The sequence below is a fragment of the Barbatula barbatula genome (assembly GCF_947034865.1).
Source record: "Barbatula barbatula genome assembly, chromosome: 3".
Classification (NCBI taxonomy): domain Eukaryota; kingdom Metazoa; phylum Chordata; class Actinopteri; order Cypriniformes; family Nemacheilidae; genus Barbatula; species Barbatula barbatula.
Genome location: NC_136764.1, coordinates 26,033,373 through 26,047,689, shown reverse-complemented (window position 1 = coordinate 26,047,689; position 14,317 = coordinate 26,033,373). Strand labels below are relative to the sequence as shown.

The 14,317-nt window shown below is 40.5% G+C and overlaps 1 long non-coding RNA gene across 1 annotated transcript; it reads left to right on the top strand.

Annotated features, from left to right (window-relative positions):
- The first annotated feature begins 10,123 nt into the window (after nt 1-10,123).
- Nucleotides 10,124-13,261, top strand: LOC306891630. The gene is made up of 5 exons (XR_013786375.1): nt 10,124-10,265; nt 10,335-10,607; nt 11,132-11,229; nt 11,420-11,443; nt 12,471-13,261. It is a non-coding gene; the product is annotated as an uncharacterized lncRNA (long non-coding RNA).
- Nucleotides 13,262-14,317: the final 1,056 nt, after the last annotated feature.

The window sequence follows — 14,317 nt, the reverse complement described above, 5'->3', positions numbered from 1 at the left end:
GTGCTGCTGTCACCCACAAAAGAGGGTCTACAGCAACATCTAGACATCCTGCACACTTTCTGTCAAACATGGGCGCTATCAGTGAACCTTAAAAAGACCAAAGTTATGATATTCCAGAAAAGGCATAGTCGACAAAACCAACATCACAACTTTAAACTCAACAACGTGCCTTTAGAGCAAACCCAGAACTACACATATCTCGGTATAAACATCAGTAACACCGGAAACTTAAACAAGGCAGTGAACGACCTGAGAGACAAGGCACGAAGAGCTTTTTACGCTATCAAAAGGAATATAAAAATCAACATCCCAGCTGGAATTTGGCTTAAAATAATCCAATCCGTTATAGAACCAATAGCACTTTATGGATGTGAGGTTTGGGGTCCCCTCACCAACCAAGAGTTCACCAAATGGGACAAACACCCAACTGAGACTCTGCAAACAGAAATGTGTAAAAACATTCTACGGGTACAACGCAAAACCCCAAACAACGCCTGCAGAGCAGAATTAGGACTATATCCTCTAATAATTAAAATAAAAAAAAGAGTGATTCAATTCTATAACCACCTTAAGAACAGCGATACAGAATCACTCCATCATAAAGCCTTACGTCATCAGGAGCTGAACCCAGAGAAACGTTGTCTCATCCAACTGATCTCAGATCTAACTCTAAAACCCCAAACGTGTCCAACTGAACCCCAAACTCCAGCCAGAATTAACCAAATGATAAAAACACAAAAAGAAAAATATCTCAAACACTGGACAGAAGCAACAGCTCAGAAAAAAAAACTTGAATGCTATCGGTCATTAAACAGAGAATATAAAGCGGCAGAATACCTCAAAAGCGTATCAGACCCTAAACTAAGAAAAGTGTTGACCATATACAGACTCAGTGAACACAAGCTCACTGTGGAGACGGGCCGACACAGACAGACATGGACTCCAAGAGAAGAGCGACTGTGTCCACACTGCACACAGAGACAAGTGGAAACAGAGCTGCACTTCTTAACCTCGTGTCCAAACTATACGGACATCAGAGAAACATTCTTCCCCCAGTTCACAAACTTCCACAAAGACTTCAAGCAGTTTCAACAACAGGACAAGATCTCATACATACTGGGAGAAAAGCCCATCAGCTCAAACTTGGCGGCGAGATACGTCAAGTCCTGTCACGACAGAAGAGCAACAACCAGCACAACACACACAACACAACACACACAACACACACAACACAGACACAAAGACTTCAAGCAGTTTCAACAACAGGACAAGATCTCATACATACTGGGAGAAAAGCCCATCAGCTCAAACCTGACGGCGAGATACGTCAAGTCCTGTCACGACAGAAGAGCAACAACCAGCACGACACACACAACACAACACAGACACAACACAACACAACACTGACACACACAACACACAACACTGACACAACACCGACACAACACGACACACACAACACAACACCGACACAACACAACACAACACAGACACAACACAACACAACACTGACACACACAACACACAACACCGACACAACACGACACACACAACACAACACCGACACAACACCGACACCGGCACAACACAGACAGAACACCGACACAACACAACACACAACACCGACACAACACGACACACACAACACCGACACGACACCGGCACAACACAGACAGAACACCGACACAACACAACACCGACACAAAACCGACACAACACGACACACACAACACAACACCGACACACACAACACAACACAGACACAACACAACACAACACTGACACACACAACACACAACACCGACACAACACCGACACAACACGACACACACAACACAACACCGACATAACACCGACACAACACAGACAGAACACCGACACAACACCGACACAAAACCGACACAACACCGACACAACACAACACCGACACAAAACCGACACAACACCGACACCGGCACAACACAGAGAGTACACCGACACAACACAGACACAACACAACACAGACACAACACTGACACACACAACACTGACACACACAACACTGACACACACAACACTGACACAACACAACACTGACACACACAACACAACACACAACACTGACACAACACAACACCGACACAACACAACACCGACACACACAACACAACACACACAACACTGACACAACACACGACACAACACAACACTGACACACACAACACAACACACAACACTGACACACACAACACACAACACTGCCACACACAACACTGCCACAACACACAACACCGACACAACACTACCACACAATAACACCGACACAACACTGACACACACAACACTGACACACACAACACAACACTGACACACACAACACAACACAACACAACCCTGACACACACAACACCGACACAACACCGACAGGATCCTGTCACTTTCACTGAGAACTTTTGTCAATACTTCGCACTTTTATGTCTGTATTGATATGTACATATTGTTTCTTATATAGGATACTCTTATTTTATTTTATACAGAATGTTTATATTTAATCTTCCTGCTTTGGCAATGTAAAACACTTTTTATCATGCCAATAAAGCTTTTTTGAATCTTGAATCGAGAGACGAGAGAGACACAGAGAGACACAGAGAGACACAGAGAGAGACGAGAGAGAGACGAGAGAGAGACGAGAGAGAGACGAGAGAGAGACGAGAGAGAGACGAGAGAGAGACGAGAGAGAGACGAGAGAGAGACGAGAGAGAGACGAGAGAGAGACGAGAGAGAGACGAGAGAGAGACGAGAGACACAGAGAGACGAGAGAGAGACGAGAGAGAGACGAGAGAGAGACACAGAGAGAGACAGAGAGAGACGAGAGACACAGAGAGAGACGAGAGACACAGAGAGAGACGAGAGAGAGACGAGAGAGAGACAAGAGACACAGAGAGAGACAAGAGACACAGAGAGAGACAAGAGACACAGAGAGAGACAAGAGACACAGAGAGAGACAAGAGACACAGAGAGAGACAAGAGACACAGAGAGAGACACAGAGAGACGAGAGAGAGAGAGAGACAAGAGAGAGAGAGAGAGAGAGAGAGAGAGAGACAAGAGACACAGAGAGAGACAAGAGAGAGAGAGAGAGAGAGAGAGAGAGAGAGAGAGAGAGAGAGAGAGACAAGAGAGAGAGAGACAAGAGAGAGAGAGACAGAGAGAGAGACAAGAGAGAGAGAGACAAGAGAGAAAAAGACAAGAGAGAAAAAGACAAGAGAGAAAAAGACAAGAGAGACAGAGACACAGAGAGACACAGAGAGAGAGAGACAAGAGACACAGAGAGAGACAAGAGACACAGAGAGAGACACAGAGAGAGACAAGAGAGAGAGAGAGACAAGAGAGAGAGAGAGAGAGAGAGAGAGAGAGAGAGAGAGAGAGAGAGAGAGAGAGAGAGAGAGAGAGAGAGAGAGAGAGAGAGAAGAGACACAGAGAGAGACAAGAGAGAGAGAGAGAGAGAGAGAGAGAGAGAGAGAGAGAGAGAGAGAGAGAGAGAGAGAGAGAGAGAGAGAGAGACAAGAGAGAGACAAGAGAGAGAGAGACAGAGAGAGAGACAAGAGAGAGAGAGACAAGAGAGAATAAGACAAGAGAGAATAAGACAAGAGAGAAAAAGACAAGAGAGAAAAAGACAAGAGAGACAGAGACACAGAGAGACACAGAGAGAGAGAGACAAGAGAGAAAAAGACACACAGAGAGAGAGAGACAGACAGAGACAGAGAGACAGACAGAGAGACAGACAGAGACAGACAGAGACAGACAGAGACAGACACAGAGACAGACACAGAGACAGACACAGAGACAGACACAGAGACAGACACAGAGACAGACACAGAGACAGACACAGAGAGAGAGAGAGAGAGAGAGAGAGAGAGAGAGACACAGAGAAAGAGACACAGAGACAAATAGAGAGAAAAGGACACAGGGGAGACAGAGACACATAGAGAGAAAGAGAAACAGAAACACAGAGAGAGAAAGAGAAACAGAGACAAATAGAGAGAAAGAGAAACAGAGACACAGAGAGAGAGAGAGAGAGAGAGAGAGAGAGAGAGAGAGAGAGAGAGAGAGAGAGAGAGAGAGCCTGTCTTTGTGTTTGTAAAATAAATATGTTGCAAACGTCTTGCCTACGCATGCAAAAATACTCTTCTGTGAATACTTGACAGACCTGTAAAAAATGTAATCAAACGTGTGTGTTATCTAAAGATATGACAGTGGGTTTGACTTGTCAACTTCCTTACATAAACAACAAAAACTCAATTACTGTTCCCTCATACTGCAACTGGTGACTAATACTGAAAACAAACACAAAATCTAGCACAGTACCTAAAACCATGCGTGGTAAAGGATCTCTTGCAGCTGGATACGCTCTTCTGGATCCTCCTGTAGATCAGATTGAATCTAATTCAAGCATTCTGTGTAAAAAAAAGTAAACTGAAATTATTTAAATGTCAATTCATACCAGCTAAAATTATTTTATTACCCGTTTTATATTAGTAATCGACATCTGCGTGATATCATTCAGACCATCAGTACAGTTGACCATCACAGGAACATTTTCTCCCTCACAGGGAAGCATCTGAAGACCCACCTCAAGTGGAAAGGTTTCATGATGCCCCGGCTAGAAGAAAGAAAAACTGAACCATGAATAGATGGCTCAACAAACAAGGATTAAACTCAATTTCAAACTTAATAAAACTAGATACTTACAATATTGATATAAAGTCATCGATTATTTCCTCGGTCTTCTCGACAAGTTTCACTGCAACTCGATCAACATCAAATGGATTTGTGTATTCATCCTAAACAGAACTGTACTATAATACATTTACATATTAAATAGATAAAGCACTAAAGTCATGGACTTAAGATGCATTAAGGTAGGGCTGTGCAATTCATCCATAATGAATCGTAATCGTCAATTACAAACCATTCAACAATTACAAAAACAAAATAATCGAGATAAAACTATTATTGCACCGGATTTTGAAAGGATCCTCTCTTTTCTTGTAGTATAAAACCACAGCGCACAGCTTTCCTTTATAGTGGCTCAGATGTGCTATTCTTTACATTTCTTTTTCACTTGAGTTCACAGTATAAAAGCCGAGGATATTTAACATCTTCTTTGAAAAGTTAGTGAGTAAATGTGTTTATCAGGATCTCAATATTGGTCAAAATAATCGTGATTTGTGATTATTTGTCGTTATACTCGAGCGGCCCTACATTAAGGTTGATCTTCAATCATCAGGATATGATATTAAAAACATTACCAGAAGAACAAACAGAAAAATAACATAAAAATATATAAAGTCAATGACTGCTTGAAAATAGCCTCTGTCGATGTCATCCTGCTGGCCATTGATTTCTGTTAAAAAAGAAATGCAACAGACATGAATCACAAAACATTAGCCGTACTTAAGCCAAAACCATTTAACTAATATTTGTTTAACATGTAAAATATACTATTCATGTTAAAAAAACGAATTTAACCTGTATTTTGTAGCTGAAAATGTTATTACATACACACACACATATTACAGAGACAGAATGTTTGAGGGTGTGTAGTGATACACAGAATTGTTGTAGGAATAAAACACAGCTATTGACCAATCAAAACCAAGGACTCCGAGAACATCAGTTTTATAAGTTGTGTTATGAAAGTAAACTCACCCTGAATGGACACACTGGACTTCTCATCATCCTCCATCTCCTCTTCAGCCTGACTGTCCGAAGTGTCCGGAGTCTTGAGGCCGTCTGCGGGATCATTGTCCTGAAATGACCAATAATGTGAGTGGTGTGTTGTGTGTATTTATTATTTTGACATACACGGACTTCCAGATCTCAGAATAAACCAACAACAAAATTCTAAACGCTTTGTTTTGCTGGGTGTCAGGTGTATAAACAGCTCAGTACCTGAAACCACTTGTGGTTAAGGATCTTTTCCAGATTGATACGTTTCTTTGGATCCTCCTGTAGACAGGCTTGAATCAAATCGCAGCATTCTGTTCAGAATGACAGAAGAGACGATTATTACCTTAAACTGTGAGTTTATCTGAATGTCACTTTAAACTTCACACATTCTCTCATTGATCATCTTATTCGATTCTTCCATCAAACCACTTTTTGTCTGTTTTCTATCATTCAGAACTACAGTTGACCAGGTGAAGATCTTACCCTTAGTCAAGCCGTCTCTTCTCCATGTCTTCTCATTGATCCGTTTGAGGCTCAGAGAGCTGGGAAATAACCCGCACACCATGGCATACAACAGCACCCCGAGTGAGTACACCGTCGCTGGCTTGCCGTAGTAGTAGCCCTTTTTATGAAATTCTGGGCAGGTGTACTCTTTTGTGCCTGAAGAAAACAGATTAGCATGCAAACAATGTGATGTCTAAAAACTGTGAAAAGACATTATCTGAAAATATCATCTTAGTATTTGTGTAAACTGCTGTTCATAAAGGAAAATGTGATTAAACATACCAAAGTACACTGTGTATTTTGATTCTTTAAGAAGATCGCCGCAGCCGAAGTCAATCATTTTGACCTCCAGTGTGTTCCGGTTTATCAGAAGGTTTTCCAGTTTTACGTCCCTGTGGAAAACCCCTCGCTGGCAGCAGATTTGTACCGCTTCGGTCACTTGCCGCAAGATAAGCAGTGCCATGTTCTCTTTGACGGGGCATCCGGTGCTTTTCATGAAACTGCGAAGGTCCTCACAGGGAGACGGGCACTCCAGGACCATGACGTAGTGGCCCGAAAAGTCCTGCCAGTCCAGAAACTGGATGATCACAGGAACATTTTCTCCCTCACAGGCAAGCATCTGAAGACCCACCTCACGTGGAAAGGTTTCACGATGACCCGGCTAGAAGAAGAAAAACTGAATCACGAATAGACGAAGATGGCTCAACAAACAAGGATTTAGCTCTGTCTCAAACATACTTAAGTTTCTACATAAAAACTATGAAGATATTTTCAATTGAACAATAACACAAGCTACTTACAATGTTGATATAGTCATCGATTATTTCCTTGGTCTTCTCGACAACTTTCACTGCCACCTGATCGACAAAACAAAAAATGGATTTGTGTAAGCATTCATTCCCAACATAAGTTCAGTCAGATTTCAATGAAATCAAGCACTAAAGCCATGGACTAGGTATACATTAAGGTTTGAAAAGAAAAGGATGAGATGTTACAAAGATGAGCACAAGACAGAAGAAAAACCTTCAAGCCATCCTGAACACGGGTCCCTTCAAAGACAATTCCATAACCGCCTTCACCCAGCATACTGCCGGACTCATACTGCCGGCCATTGATTTCTGTTAAAAGAGAAATGAAGTAAACATAAAACACAAAGCATTAGCAATACTTAACATAAATCTATTTCAACAACTTTTCTCTTTATATATACACTTCTTATTGTTACATATGACCAAAAGTGTGAACGTGCATGTTGCGATTATGGAAGTAAATTTACCCATAATGAACACACTGGGCTTCTCATTGTCCTCCAACTTCTCCTCAGACTGACTGACCGAAGATTCACTGGAAATAGTTTCCACATATTCCAGAAGCTGTTGAGTGACGTCCTGTACTGGAATCTCATCTGTGGAGAAAAATGAGACCAAAAGTGTGTATGTGCATGTGTACATGTAAATGTGTATATTGGGATTATGGAAGTAAATTTACCCTGAATGAACACACTGGGCTTCTCATTGTCCTCCAGCTTCTCCTCAGACTGACTGACCGAAGATTCACTGGTAAGAGTTTCCAGATTTTCCAGAAGCTCTTGAGAGAAGTCCTGTACTGGAATCTCCTCTGTGGAGAAAAATGAGATAAAAGTTGTGTATGTGCATGTGTGTGTATTTGTGTGTGTAAGTGTGTATGTGAACGTGTACATGTGTGTACGTGTGTGTTGGGATTTTGGAAGTAAATTTACCCTGAATGAACACACTGGGCGTCTCATTGTCCTCCAGTCTCTCCTCAGTCTGACTGACGGAAGATTCACTGGAAAGAGTTTCCAGATTTTCCAGAAGCTCTTGAGTGACATTCTGTACTGGAATCTCCTCTGTGGAGAAAAATGAGATCAAACAAATAATATTCATGAAATAATGAACACTTACATTAATAATCACTCATATTTAAAGCAGGATATTGACAAATTATAGGATAGTTTTACAGTACAAATTTCACTCAGAGTCTCAACAAAAGGACCTGTTCATTCAACAGCACATTTTAAAATTATACTTTTAACCAATAAGTTACAGTAGGACTTTTAAAATTGTATTTAAAAGTTTAAGGGACAGTTGTGTTGAGATTACTCTTGACTTTGCACAAATATATTTTTTGGTCTACAAAACTAAAGCATACAAATATATTTGTTTTTGGCGTTTTGTAAATTTGGCATTTGAAAGCATGGGAGCAAATAATGATCCAAACATAGACATGAATTCATATAACGTTTAAAGCATAAAGATATGGATAAGTGATCTGACCCTAAACATTTGAACGGAAGTGTAACGTTACACAAGTAATGATAAACTTACCATCGGTATTTCTGTCAGCGGGCACAGCGACTACTTCAGGAGTCTGATCTCTCTTATCCTGACCTGCTCTCCACGTCCAAAATAAATCTTCCTCTTTATCTCCTTCCCAACTTGTATTTGCGGTCGATGGTCCAGGCCTCCAAGACCAAAACAAATCTACTTCCTCTTCACAACTTGTGTTTGCGGTCGTTGGTTCAGGGTTCCGACACCAAAACCAATCCACCTCCACGTCTCCTTCGCAACTCGTATCTGCGATCGATGGTTTAGGGTTCCAAGACCAAAACAAATCCACTTCCGCTTCACAACTCTCATTTGCAATCGACGGTTCAGGTGTCTGAGACCAAAACAAATCCACTTCCGCTTCACAACTGGCATCTGCGATGGATGCTGCAAGTCAAGTCGGGTCAGCTTTATTTATATAGCGTTGTTACAAAGCAGCTGTACAAGAAAACTTGACTACAAGCAAAACATATAAGGTTATGCAAGTCAAAACACATGTCAAACATCAGACAGACTATACATTCCTATATGCAGTGTTACTGAAATAAAACTATATCTGCAGGTGAACATTGTTTGTACACACCGCTCCGATCGTCAACGCTGTTCCCTTCAACGCTTTTACCAAACTTCTGGCCCATTTTCACTGTTAATCCACTGCTGTAAATTAACCGTAAGGGAGCGAGTAGCAAAGTGAGCAAAGCGACTGACTTCAGCGTTTAAATACACACAGACAGACGCAAGAACGCTGATGTTCATTGTTACGTCATGTTTAGAACTTTTTGTAGCCAATAGATAAGCGCGCATCAGCTCAAGAGAAAAACATTAGTCCGTGTTCAGACTTGACTTGTTTTTTGACAAGAAAAACTCTACAAAGGCGCTTTATTAGTAAAACAAACCGCTTGCAGCGTTTGATTAGATAGCAGCCGAACGCCATGTCTTCAGAGGCAGCGTCTGTGCACGAAGGCAACCCAGAGAAACCGATAGACAGCGTAAGTTGCGACAACTAAGCACATATTTAAAAACTACAATACTAATTTCTCATTAGAAATGCAATCAGAAGTTGATGAATGTGAAAATTAAACTTACATGTATACAAAACTATGCTCCGACAGCCGCCATTTTATGTTTCGCGCTTGAGCCTTCTCGACCAATCACGTTCATCGTATGTTGTTATGGAAACGACATCTCCACACTCTCACTCTCTCTCTCTCTCACTCTCGCTGAATAATATAATACTATATATATATACTGCATACTATAAAGTAGTCGAAAAGCAGTAGGCGAACGCATAGTATGAAACCTCGCTCTTCATAAAACAGTAGGCGAGAATTTCCTGTTGGTGCACTATTTCTCGCGAGATTTGGACGTGCGTATACAACTGTCCGAATACTCCACTTACCTACTATATAGTTGAGAAAACACAGTAGTGTCCCAATCCTCAGTGTTCATAAAAGAGCAGGTGAGAAACTCCCGGATGTCTTCCTGGTTACGCCCACATTCTGAAGCACCCAGCGACATGATGCTTGGGACGCTTCTATATCCCATGAGCCCCCGGGACAGGATCAGTTCATACAGGAGCACAGCGGAGAACTGCAGGCAGGTGTTTTCAATACTGAGTATTACTCGCCATCAACGCGTTTCTTTGCGTCGCGGTCGCATTTATTAAAGCGTGTAGCGTAAAGTGAACCTGTGAGATGTGTGGCAAGGTAAGAGACACGACGGCACAAGTTTTATTAACAGTTTGACAGTGAGAGAGAGAAATCAATATGATTCAGGTTCCGGGGTGCCCCGGGTGCATTGGGGTAGTGCAGGCGAGAAGTCTCGGTGCCGACCTTGGTTCCCGTGTTAGGGGCTCGAGTCCGACAGATGAGAGATCAATGTTAGTTCTGGCGTGCGAGGGAAATCCAGCTCACCGTCTGTGTGTTCCCGCCGGTGCCCGGCAGCGATCACGGTCACAGGTGACCGTGATCATCATTAGCCGCCGGGCTAATCTCCCAGGTGATGCTGATTCTGGCTCCGGACCCCCACCACAGATGCTACATAGTGAAGTATATTTGTGATGTTGCTGTCAATGCAGTGTTTTAATATGTCTGGCTTAAAGGGGCATTACATGCACACGCATATCAAAACCATTAGCAGGTTAAAGACGCTTTTTAATGTTTGTGTAACACGTAACCTGTCGTTTTCTCCGTAAGTGTTGGGAATGAGCACAAAACAACATGAAATACACATCACAGTAATGTAGCTAATATGTGCTACAAAGCATTGTTCACTGCTTGCATGGATGAGCACGTTAAATGTTTATTCTCCAGTTTGCTGTAAATAAAACATATGACATTACTTCATGCATTATGTCGTTGCGTCACTGAATCTGTATGCGTTCACATTTGTGTAGTCTGTATTAAAGCATAGATGTCATATTGCCATAAAATTATATTTAGTAGCCTATTTTAATACAATATATCATTTTCATTGGTCATCACTTCTCAATAATATATGTAGGTGTGGGCTAGCAATGCATTTCTAGGGTCCAATTCATTTATAAGCAATAATACTCTTGACAATACATCAGCAGTGCTCTCCTAAGGCGAGATCGTGGAGCAGCTGCCTGGCGTCTTCTTTCTGAAGGCATTGCAAACATGTTGCAAACGCTGGGAAAAGTCATGGAAGGTAAAGTTAGCATTGCTGATGTTAATGCACCTGTGTCTCATAAGTGAAGTTGTTGTGCTTGTTATTACGTCGCATGGTTCATCTCTGGCCCATGTACACTCCAGTACAGTAGGTGGCCGATATGCACCACAAACCTGATTTGCTCCCCGCCATTAAAAAGACATTACATGAATTTCTGTCTTCACTTTAGGTTCCACAACAGAGCCGGCTAAGGGTGAGTTTATTTGTTGTTTCCGTATTGTCTTTTTGTTAGGGCTGATTGTCTGGGGGTTCCATGTGTGTCAAAACTGTGTTGTACAATACAACTGTCTATGTCTACTGGTATTGTGCCGTATTTGCACGTAGACACATCACTCCCAGTTGATAATAATGTCTTAGGCCGGATTCACATTTCGTGTCTTAAACCATGTGCGCCTCTTTCTCTCTTCAAATGTTCCCGAATTGACCATTTTGTGTCTTAAGATAAACAACACAAACAGACGACTGTGAGGAATCAGTCCTTAAAAGTAGTTTGTTACACTTTTATCCACAGTGGAGGATGAGTTAAACCCTATGCCTCTTATGTGTGTACCCTAAACGTTGAAACAAATATATACATAATATGAGTGTGTAATATAACCATTTGGTTCGTGCATTCACACTGCCAGCAACTTCAATTTTTGTCGTCTGTTTCTTTCTTTGATGTTGTTAGAAGTTGACCGTTCTGGTTGTATGTAACAGTTATGAACATCACTGTAGTTTCATATCATTTCATTATGACCTTGAATCAGTTTTATTTCACTTAAAATGTCTTATACAAATGACACTAGTTCATAATAAGTTATAACAAATATGTATGGATGACATGAGCTCCACTGACTTTACTGTTACGTCTCTGTTGCTGGTTGTGTAAATGCAGGACCTCCTGTACATGGCACTTTTCAGAACAAAAGATTTTCATTAAACATGGGCAGTATGAATGTACTAGTATTAAAGGATTAGTATTTCATCTAGAGTTTCGCCTCCAAACACTTTTTGGCTTTCACTCTTTCCGTTTAGAATTAGGATTACCAACTTGGGTCTCATTTTTTATATTTTCTGCCACTTTATTTGAGTGTGTAATAACTATCTAATATTTACAGGGGACAGAGTTGTGTTTTCTTTACTTTATATGAAACCATTTAAAGCCAAAAACAGTTTGTTTTGTTAATTGTCAAGAGAATTTGAAAGGGATTTGATTTTGTTTCTCCCAATTTGTTTAGAGACGAGAAAACAGAAGGAATCACCTTTACTGAGTTCTGGAGTCAGACAGAGGTCTTGCATTGTGCTTTGAAGACAACAACATGACATTTCAAAAGACTTCAAACCAACTAAAGGCCACAAAGTTAACAAATTCTCCATCACCAATGAACACAAAGCAGCATTGACGGTTGACATAATCACTTGTGTTCTGGAGCTAAGGAGGCCAACAGCTGTATTAACATCCATTCTCTCATTCATAAATCTTTTTAATATACAGTACCTGTTAACATTTTGCAAACACTTATGTTTTTTCACCTTTTATAGTCAACTTATCAAAACCGTGGAGCTACACATTTGTAACTATGAGTGATGTTGTGACTAAAAGCATCTTAAATCAAAACGACCATTCATTTTGCATCTTCAGTATGGCCACGCTTTGATTCAAATCTATATGAATGTGTACATGTATATAAATACAATTATTGTTTTCTCATGAAAGAAATTCATATTTTGGCACAATTATATTTTCAACTGGAAAAGTTCATTCAAACATTTACTCCCAAACCTTCAGATAATTTTATTTTAAATCATTTCAGTCACTTTGACTGGTTCTGTGTCTTGAACGTTCTGACTGTTAAAAGATTTTTCTGAGATCTGTGTTTCCTACTTGTAAGTTTGCCAAATGAAGACATGTTTTGCTGTTTTTTTTGTCTTTGTCCCATATATTTATTTATGTTGCTGGCATCAAAATTAAAATGAGAAGTTTAAAATCTTATATACTGTAGAGTTGTGCTCATAAATCTGAAAATTTAAGAAAAGTAAGTTTGTTTCGGAGTTATTTCACATAACACGTTTTTAACAAAGTTTTTACACAGAATTATCTACATTTAAAAACTAATCCAGTTCAAGACTTCACATACCTGCACACCTGATGCCTAATACTGTACGAGTAGAGCTGGGTATCCATTCTGATGTTAACATTACATTTCTATTCACAATATTTCTAAAAGAAGATCAGAACAGGTCATTTAACATTTAAGATACAGTATAAGACACAAAATAAACTATAAAGAGAGGCTGCTATCACATGAGTCTCTGTTGTAACATCCACCCGTTGTTAAAGGAAAAGTGACATCTAGTAGAAAGTAGTAACAATAACATGCAAGTTAATGAACATTCAGTGTTTGCGGAAATATGAAAGAAATCGATATTGAATCGACCGCATTGAAAACAAGTATTTTCTATTGCTTGTGCCCAGACATTGTTTTGTAATAGTTGTGTTGTCTGAATACCTGTGGACAGTTTAATGGTGTAAATCCTTCACAATCTTTGCTTCTTCAGCATTGTTGATGTAACCCTTATTACGAGGTAGTAGTAATAATGCACAGATTTTGTAGTCTAATGTAGTCTGAGATTTTCATTAATAATTTGGACCAGAATCAGAAGACGCCAAATTGTTAAGAGCCTGAGAATTGAATGCCAATCAAAGGAATACCACACCAAAATGACGTTTTGCATAACCTCTATTAAATACACAGAGCTGGTACATGCATAGCATAAAACATTTATGAAAAATATCAAACTACAATAATAAAGTGCGCACATAAACAAAACCTTTTTCTTCCAGTTTCTTTGAGCTCAGTTCGTTCTTGGTTCCACTTGCCTTTGTTGACAAGAGTTCAGTTTTTACCGTTGGGGCCCTTTTTCTCAGTTTGTGTTAGTGTTCGTCCTACCACCATGAAGATGAAGATGACCCTGGCAATCCGTTTAAAGTCAGAATCACAACCACGGTTGGCTCGCCACCTGGGAATCTATAAATCTCTGGGGGAACGTGTGGATCTCTGCACGATGTGTCCAACTCGTTACC